This window comes from Canis aureus, chromosome 2 (genome assembly GCF_053574225.1).
Source record: "Canis aureus isolate CA01 chromosome 2, VMU_Caureus_v.1.0, whole genome shotgun sequence".
Classification (NCBI taxonomy): Eukaryota; Metazoa; Chordata; class Mammalia; order Carnivora; family Canidae; genus Canis; species Canis aureus.
The window spans coordinates 6,994,903-7,005,163 of record NC_135612.1 but is presented as its reverse complement, the minus strand read 5'-3'; the positions used below and the strand labels follow the sequence as shown (position 1 = coordinate 7,005,163).

Genomic DNA, 10,261 nt, shown 5'->3' with positions numbered 1-10,261 from the left:
ATGTAATGGTATGTCTAGATGGCCCAGGCCTTTTGTATTATGTCATGACAAAGGATGAGAGAATTAACGTAGTTCTGGGCAAAGCTACAAATGTATGTGTTTTGGCATTCCATTTGAATGCATACTATTTTTGCTTTCTGATTGGGTTAGAAAAGAATACACTCATCAGAGCAGTGAATACCTGGTACCCATGTGCACATTAGTCTTCTCCTGAGCAAGAAGCTAAATCAGGCACAGCAGCCTTGATCAGGATGCATTTTCAGTGAGCTGGAGGCCATTTCCAGTTCTTATTAACTGATTCCAAATATTGACAAGGAAGTATTCAGTCTTTCACCATTAAATACTGCTTTATATTCCACCTTTCATAATAAGAATGCTTTCTTGTATTCTAGTTTACTGATTTTTTTTTTTAAATCAATGGGTGTCGAATGCTGTAGATCTTTTTTTCCCACATTGTTTGAGATATAATTTGTGCTGCTTTATCTTATTAATATGGAAAATTAATTGATAGAATTTGAACATTAAACCAAACTTTCATTCTTGGGTTAAATCCCTCTTAGACATAATCCTTTGTCCATTTTATATATTGTTGGGTCAGATTTGTTCTCTTATTTAGGAATATTATTTCTCTATGTTTTTGGTTTTGTTTTCTATTACAGTTAGGGTACTTTGTTTCCTATCTAAGAAATCTTGGCCTATTTGTGGCTATTTTCTTCTGTGCTTTTTTCCAAGGAATTTTATACTTTTACAGTGGCATATATGATCCATTTCAGTTCTGTGCACCATGTGAGGTGAGAGTAAAGGTTTTGTTTGTTTTTTGTTTTAGTACAGGTATATAGTTTTTAATGCACCATTTGTTGAAAGACTATCTTATACCTATAAATTATTTTGACATGTACATATATCTTTGTCAAATTTGTTTAAGCTAATATATAATTAGTAAAATATATATAATATATATTCCATATAAATTTTAGCAATAGCTTGTCAATCTCTAACACATGCCTCCTAGAACTTTTTTTAAATATTTTATTTATTTATTCATGAGACACACACAGAGAGAAAGGCAGAAACATAGGCAGAGGGAGGAGAAGCAGGCTCCATGCAAGGAGTCTGACATGGGACTTGATCCTGGCAATCCAGAATCATGCCCTGAGCCAAAGGCAGACCCTGGACCTCTGAGCTACCCAGGTGTCCCTCCTCCTAGAATTTGATAGATTACATTAAAGCTATATATAAATTTGGGGTAACTGACATCTCAATAATATAATTTCCCAAAACTGATCTTTTATGGGGTTTTTTGGTAGATTCATTGAATTTCCTATGTAATTATGTTGTCCACAAATAAATATCATTCATTCTCCTAAAGACTTTTATTTCCATGTCATAGAACAATACTGAACAGAAGTATGAGAGCCTAAGAAGGAGGCCTTAGGACTACAAGAAGATTTAGTCAGGAATGGCCAGCCATTCCCTCAGCTACTTCAGTTCTTCCACACTGTTTTGTTTCTACACCATCCTATTGCTTCCAAAGGAATGACTGAGACAGAAATGTCCAGCCAAGATCTTTCTGAATTCTTGATTCAGAGAAATTGTGAAAAATAATAAAACATCATTGTTTTAAGTGACTGAGTTTTGAGATGGTTTCTACACACTAATAGCTAAGCAGAACAACAACAAGTTATTCCTGGAAGTAGAATACTGTCTTAACAAATATCTAAAAATTCTGGCATGGGTTCTGGTGTCAAGAAGACGGTTGTGAGAGGCTCAAAATGGAATAATAAAGTATCTCGAGGAGAGTGTTAGTGGACACCTCATGAGCCTGAAGAAGATTTTCAGGGAGGGCTTAAAGGAATGCAAGGAGAACACTGGAGTTGATGGAAGTATGTAGTCATAGAAATTTAACAGCACTGTCAACTGCAGTAAATGTAGAAATTAGAAAATGCCTGGAAACTCGATTTGGTTAAAACTTCCAGCCAGAATATCAAAGATTTCACATAGCCTCTTCTTACTCCATATGATAAAATTCAAGAGGAGAGAGATGAGCTAAAGAATAAGTTTTAAATAAAAAAAAAAATAGCCATTATCTTCTGTATTTGAAAATAAGACTATTTCTCAGTCCCTATATCTACAGCTAGAAAAACAAAGGAACAGCAATATCAGTGACAAAAACAAAAAAAACAAAATGTACTCACCTTAATAAATGCTTTAGAGGAATTTTTTAAATCCAGTTTGTACCTTACTAAGTCCTCCTAAAATTTTGAAATCGTGTCTTACAGACTCTTTTCAAAGACCAAAGGATCTAAAAAATGCTTTATCTGTCCCATGTGTTGCACACAGATACTTTTAAGAATCTAAGCTCTGGTTGTTCTACAGCAGACTTTCAGAGAGCACAAAGTTAGGAAAAACATACTTGAGTATACTTGTATATGTGCCACTTTCTAATGCAGTGGCTTGTAAACCAAAACATAAGAAATCCACAGAGTTTTTAAAAGGATTAGGTCAACTTGATTGAAAATGTCAGAGAAAGTAAAAAATGCAAAGAAGCCTTTGGATCTTCAAATTACTGTAGGAAGGAGGCAAGCTGAGACAACTACACAGTGACAAACACTATGGCAAATAATAATTCAGAGGGCAAAACAAACAGCCAAAAATGCAGAACTAAGAGCCCTGGAGAATAACATATGAAGGAACTGGCACCTATCTCCAGCTGGATTTCAGAATTGCTGTGGGCAAGCGCCTCCTATGTGTCCTTTCCTGCTTCTGTGTATATATGGAAAATATATGGTGGTTTTCCTATTCCTGCCTCCTCACCATTGTGTGTTGGAGGTGGTGGTCAAAGAAATGAGATGTCAGCCATCCCTCAGCTGCCTCTGCAATACCTCCGCCCTACCCACTACCATTTAATCACCAGTCACTATCTGGGTATGACCTCGTGAGTTCTCTTGACCAGAACCACAGACTGAGCCCTCTCTGAATTCTTGATGCACAGAACCTGGGAGAGAAGAAAATATCTGGAGTCATTTTAAACCACCAAATTTCGATACTTTTCTGTGCAGATGTAGGTACCAAGAACCCCTAACCAGTTAAATTTTCATTTCAAATATTTTGGGTGTTATTTCTATAAGTTTCATTTGATTCTTTTTATATACTCTATTTCTCTCACCGTGTTTGTGTTTGTCCTTAGGTCTTTGAGCAGGTTTATAGCTATTTTAATATCTTGTGTTATTCTTCCATCATTTCTGTCATCTGCATCAGTTTTCATTGACTGATTATTCTCTGGGTTATGAGTTACATTTTCCTACTTCTTTGTGTATTTAATAATCTTTTGTTTGGGTAATGGGCACTGTAAGTTTTATTTTTTGAATTTTCTTTTTCTTTTTTTTTTTTCCTCTCTACCCTTTAAAGATTCTTGAAGTTTGTTTTGACTAGCAGTTTATTTATTTGTTGCTGATTAATGTGTAAACCTTTAGCGGTCTCTCTTGAATGCCCCAGGTATTTATTTCTTTGCACTCTGGATGATCAGAATTTAAACATCTCTTATCTCAACATGTGATCATTTAGGAATTATTCAGGACCACTCTCTCCCCACCCAACACAGTACCCGTAGAAAACTAGTTTCATTCTAGTCATGCCATGCTTTGTGTTTAACAACAGATTCAAAGGAAGCTTTATGAAAATTTATGGAACTCTTGCGTTTAGCTATCTTCTATCTTTTGTATTTTGCCCCTCAAATTCCAGCCCCCTTTATGTGTGTGTCTGACTGAACACAGACAAGCTACTATTGTCTGTTTCCATGAGCTTTCCCTGCATCACAATATGGAAAGTGCTTCCTGAAGAAAGCTAGACTGATTTTAAGACTCGAGGTATCTTCCTTCTCTTAGGAATCATTCCTGTGCTGCCTATTTTCCAGTATCTGAAAACATACATTTCACATATTTTGTCCTATGTTCTCATTACTTTTTTTTAAAAAAAATATGGAACACCTCATAAATTTGCATCCATTCTTGTGCAGGGGACATGCTAATCTTCTCTATATCATCCCAATTTTAGTATATGTGCTGCTGAAGGGAGCACCTATTTTCTTGTTCTTTATTGTAGGAGGACCAGTTATTCCATCATGGTGGAAGTGATGGTCTCAAGTCTCCATAATCCTAATTTTTTAAATGTTTAAATTGTCACTCACTCTTTTTCCTCCATGACATGTTCTAATTTTTTTTTTTTTTAACTTTATCTTCCATGTGGTAAATCAGCCTGGTCATTTTTCTAGTCTATCTAGTGTTTTCTTTAAATATCACATTTTCCAAGCTTACTGCTACTGTTTTATTCTTGGCATTTCTTTTAAAATCCCCTTGTTATTTTATAGATTCTATTACATTTTCTTTAGAAGTTTGAATCATAAAATCCTCATCATCTTTAAATTTTTAGCAATTCTCTTGTTTGTGTTATCTTCTGTTAATGGATTCTCATATGTTTTGTAGATTTTGCCTGTGGATGTCAAATCAGTAGGCATTTTCCTCTGTGAAAACTTATAATACATGTGTCTTAGATTAAGCAGCTGTCCTTATAGAACATTTTGAGTTTGTTTTAGCAAGGGTCATGTGGATCTGTTAAAGACTAGTTTTATGTAGTTTCTCAGTTTGAGTTTAATGAGTTAATTTTATTTGGGATTCAGTACTTCTACATGCATAAACCTGGTTTTCTAATATCTTTAATATTTAAAAAAAAACTGTTTTTTGTTTTGTTTTGTTTTGTTTTGTTTCCCAGTCAAGATTTGGGACTGATAACTTACCTTTTGGCTGTGCCCAATCTGTGTCTATGCCACTAGGGGCAAAGTTTTGTTCCTATTTTTGATGGGACAGCTTATGTCAGGATTTCTCTTTTGTCAGGGTCTCTGATATGTAAAGAAAAACCAAACAAACAAAATCTGTTATAGTGTTTCATTAAGAACAGGTCTGACTGTGGGGATCCCTGGGTGGTGCAGCGGTTTGGCGCCTGCCTTTGGCCCAGGGCGCGATCCCAGAGACTCGGGATCGAATCCCACGTCGGGCTCCCAGTGCATGGAGCCTGCTTCTCCTTCTGCCTATGTCTCTGCCTCTCAATCTCTCTCTCTATGACTATCATAAATAAATTAAAAAAAAAAAAAAAAAAAAAAAGCAGGTCTGACTGCCTTATGTTCAATAGGTGCCTAACCCTCAAATTGTATGTCCACGTCCAATATATTTAATGCAATATTTGTGTGTTAGAATTAAGAAGGAAGTTTTTTTTTTTTTTTTAAGATTTTATTTATTTATTCATGAAAGACAGACAGAGAGAGAGAGAGGCAGAGACACGGGCAGAGGGAGAAGCAGGCTCCATGCAGGGAGCCCGATGTGGGACTCGATCCCGGGATTCTGGGATTATGACCTAAGCCAAAGGCAGACCTTAACCGCTGAGCCACCCAGGCATCCCAAGAAGGAAGTATTATCACGTGACTTTAATCTGACATCCTGAGTAGTTGTAATATGAATATGCTATCTCTCTTTTTCTTTGTCAAAGAAAGTTAACATTTATGAATTCTGTTGGACAGTCTGATTATGTAGGTACTTTGATATATTACATTAGTGATATATTAAATGAGACTCTTGTTTATGATTTTGAAATTGTTATATTTAAAAATATTTTAATCTTTTACCGTATACCAGAAATTACCATAGATGTCCTGGGGAACATAAACAATGGAGCTCACCAGCCCCTCTGACCATGGGCAGCCTTCTGCAGGTCTCCTGCAGACACTCAAGAACTGGTTCCTTTAAATCTTAGTTGCCCTTTTAAACTGCTGCTAGTTTTGTTTTGTTTTGTTTTGTTTTGTTTTGTTTTCTATGCCCCAAGGCAGAGGAATCTGCTCCCAGTCTCTCATTAGTATTTCTCCCCACTGCAGTTAGCACTGTCTGGAGCTAGGGTTCCTGTGGTTAGTTACTTGTCTTCATCTCTTGCTGTTCCCATGTGGTTCCTCTACCATTTGGGGTGCAGATGCTGTTCAGTAAATCCTCAGTTCTGCAGTAGGAATTACTTTATATATAGGTGTCCATTTGGTGTCAGCATGGAAGAGATGAGTCATGATCTTCTTGTGTCACCATCTTGGACCCTCTCCTGTTCATTAAATTATATATCTGCCCTATATTACATATATATTTGTGTGTGTGTTTGTATATATAGACATATACAAAGAGATGACATTAAATTATATTACGGACTAAAATACTTATGGATAATATGATTTATGGGTTTTGTTTCAATATATAGAAGTTGATGGAGCATCAATTTAAAAAGATTGACCATAAATTGGTCATTTTTAAGCCTGGATGATAACTACATAGAAATATATTATATTATTCTCTCTACTCTTTAAAGAATAAAAGATTTCCATTAAAATGTTTTAAATATATATGTTTTTAAACTTTTTAAGCAGCATTAAAATTATGGCATTTTCATGAATTCTTTTATTACGTAAAGATATGTACTTTGCATTTAAAAATTTAAACTCACTATATATTGCTAAAGTTGTGCTACTTAAAGCAGAAAATTTCAAAATTGCATCTAAATAGAAAACAAAACTATTGAAAAGCTAATAAACCCTAAGTAGGAGCCTCATTACACAACAGGGCCTTATTATCAATTCCATTTATTGTTAATGACATACACTTGGAGCAATGGTTCTAACTGCAGCTTAATTTGAAGACAAAACAGCAAACTTCTTAGGCCTTTTTAGTTTCCTTTTGTAGTAAGTTTCTCATTGTGAAGTTTGAAAAAATGCAAAGAATATTTTATTCTCGGAAATTAATTTTCACCTGGAGTATATTCGTTTTGAACGAACAATATAGAAAGATACTTGAAGGGGGATAAAAAAGGTATGTGGAATGTATGTTGAATGCTTTCTTGAATGAATGTAGGATTACATCCAGATTACACTAATATTAGAGACATAATATCATATGTTACCTAAAAATGCCTTTTGGCACGCAGTGCAAGGTCCACAGCTGGGGCTTTTTAGCTTCTAATTGATATATTTAATGAAGCCATCCTCATGTATTGTTAGTTGTCCTTTTTAAAACAAAAGGTGTTTTTCCTGAAGGCTTGACTATCTTTTTGATATTTTTCAACTTCTTCAATCAGTTTTTTTTCAGGCAATACTGCTCAAACACAAAGAGAGCATTTTTGAAGCATGGATACTAAACTTCTATAGACCCATTTAAACTAGGAAAAAAACATGATATTGTATTCTCATTCTCCTAAGAATCGCTAGATTGGCTTTCAAGTAAACTAAACTACAGTTAAAAGAATCTTGCATTCTCTAAAGCAGACTGTTTGCACCCAGGGAAATTTTTATGTCTCTTGTGGTTGAAGGCACTTTTAATCTACTGTGGAACCAGCTTGAGTTATTAAAGAAGATTGTAAACCTTAGCTATTTGTCTATTCAAAGTCTGTTCCTCAGAACATCTTAGTGCACACTAAAGGACATGAAGTCTGGCTTCTTTTCTTTGATAGAGTATATTTCTACTACATCAAATACATCTCTGTATCCTGGGCGAGGGAGTTACCCTGTATGCATGTCTCAATAGTCTATATACCCTGTCCACTAAAGGTCTTTCTTCTATACAGAAGAAGGGGAAGTAGTCAATTTTTTTTTTATTTAATGGTGACCTTTATCAGTTTGCACTTTGGAAACTAATAAACAACAGTTAGCTTTTGAATATTAAAATACTTATTCCTGAGTGGAGATAAGATATGGACTACTACTATATTTCTGGAGTAGAACCACTTAGCCTGAAGATAATACATGTTTTTTTTTTTTTTTTTCCTCATAAGAGAGAGTCACTTCCCTTTGATTTATAGTCCTCATAAGGAAGGTAATATATTTCATGATTAATTTTAACTCTTAATCATTTGCATATTGAATAAGAGATTCAGAAAAGACAGAAAATAACCATGTACCTTTACTTACATTTAATAATCAATAGGATTTATGTATTCAAAACATTTTTTATCATGCCTTTTTAAAAATGAATCTTGTGGAAATATATTAGCAAGATAGCTACCATTTTAGATCATCTTTTTATATTCTAAATTTATTTATTTATTTATTTATTTATTTATTTATTTATTTATTTAGATTTTATTTATTTATTCATGAGAGACACAGAAAGAGAGGCAGAGGGAGGGGAATCAGGCTCCATGCAAGAAGCCTGATGCGAGACTCGATCCTGTTACCAAAATTTCGGGATCGTGCCCTGAGCCAAAGGCAGACACTCAACTGCTGAGCCACCCAGGCATCCTTATATTCTAAATTTAAAGATAGTATAGACACCTCTTTCATCCTATGCCCTACTTCTATGGCCTGTTGTCTACTTCAACCACTGTAAAGTCAACTAGGTGAACAAAGACTTTAGTTTTGCTCAAATCCAATCTTTGTCTTCTCTAGGGCCTATTTCCTGTACCTCCACAATTTGTGATGTCTGTGGGAAAAACCCGGTCTCATTTTATGAGCCATCCATACTTCAGGAGGCATTAACACCATCGTTGACCAATGAGGACAGGGAAACAGTGCAGTGTCTTCTTTATCCCAAGGGAAGGCAGATGTGAAGGTATTGCAATATCAACGTGAGCCACCTATACATGTAGCTAGCCCAATAATGCATTCTACTGGCTTTCCTTCTCTTCTGTTTAACAGTGCCTGAGTGCCCCACCTCAAAATTTTGCTCCCTTAGACCATAATCCCAAATAAACCTTGTCTTAGACTTGGCTAAAATAGATTTTTAATCTGGCACAGATTGCCTGAGGTCAAGTCCTAACTCTGTCTCATAGGAGTTATTACCTTAAAGTATTATTAACTTCTCTGAGCCTCTATTTGTAAAACAAGAGTTGTGTATACCACAGGCAATATTACAAAGATTAAAGTTATATAACATATGTAAATTATTTAGAATATGTTTTGCCTGTTGTAAGCACTATCAAAGCATGTGATTTTATTTTGTCCCATACATGTTATCTGAATTAAAAGTCTTTATTAAAAAAAAAAGTCTTTATTTTAGGAATTTTACATAATTATTACATACACAATTATTTTAGGAATTTCACACAAATATATGTAGCAGACTATATAATGACTTTTTTTAAACTTAATATAAATGCTACTCTATACACTCTGAGTTCACTATCTTTCATTAAAAAGTTGACTTTTAGTAAAATTCAATTATTGGAGCACCTGGGTGGCTCAGTCTGTTAGGCGTCTCCTTCAGCTCAGGTCATGATCTGAGGGTTTTGGAATGGAGCCCTGAGTCAGGTATCTCCTACTCAGTGGAGAATCTCTTCTCCCTCAATCCCCTCCTCTTACACATGCATGTGCAAGTGTTCTCTCTCTCTAATAAATAAATAACTTTTTAAAAATACATTAAAAATTAAGTTATTATTGTATGATTTTTCACTCTTCTTCCCTTTAAAAGATCTCTGCTAAACCAACTTGTCCATAAATAAACTAATGCATTTTGTCCAAGTCTTATTTGTCTTAAAATCCCCAGAAATGCAAGTAAAAGCTTTTAATTTGGACTAAATTACATAAGTTAGTTATTGATTCTCACTGAATTTACTAGATAACCCAAGGTCTAGGGTTTATTATGTGGCATTTAATTATAGCTTCTCAAGATTGTGAGGGTTTTTTCTTTTAATATTCTATGAAGAAAATTACAGGAAACATTAAAAGTTTAAGTGATGGAACTTAAGTTGATGACATATTCATTCCCCTATTGTGGTAGACTGTAAAAGCTATTCAGTTTCGGGGATCCCTGGGTGGCTCAGCGGTTTAGCACCTGCCTTTGGCCCAGGGCGCGATCCTGGAGTCCCAGGATTGAGTCCCGTGTTGGGCTCCTGGCATGGAGCCTGCTTCACCATCTGCCTGCGTCTCTGCCTCTCTCTCTCTCTATGTCTATCATAAATAAATAAATAAAAATAAATCTTAAAAAAAAAAGCTATTCAGTTTCTAATAAAGAGGTAGAGGGTATCTCTACTTCTTGAATTTGTACTCAACCTTAAGATTTAGTTGTGGGCCCTAAAATGGAGCAGGACTGGTGGTGTACTAGATCGAACTCTAAACCTCAAGATATTCAAGACATTTCTACTTTCTCTGGAAACACTGAAAATCTCATGTGAAACATAATTCTGCAAGAGAGAAAATACATAGAGCCATCCTAAGCAAGTTCTTCAGACCTGCCTGATCCACCATGCT

At 35.1% G+C, this 10,261-nt stretch overlaps 1 non-coding gene across 1 annotated transcript; it reads right to left on the bottom strand.

The window, feature by feature from the left end:
• Positions 1–3,971: 3,971 nt before the first annotated feature.
• On the bottom strand, positions 3,972–4,077 carry LOC144304212 (U6 spliceosomal RNA). The gene has a single exon (XR_013371160.1). It is a non-coding gene; the product is annotated as a U6 spliceosomal RNA (small nuclear RNA).
• Between the last annotated feature and the right edge of the window lie 6,184 nt (positions 4,078–10,261).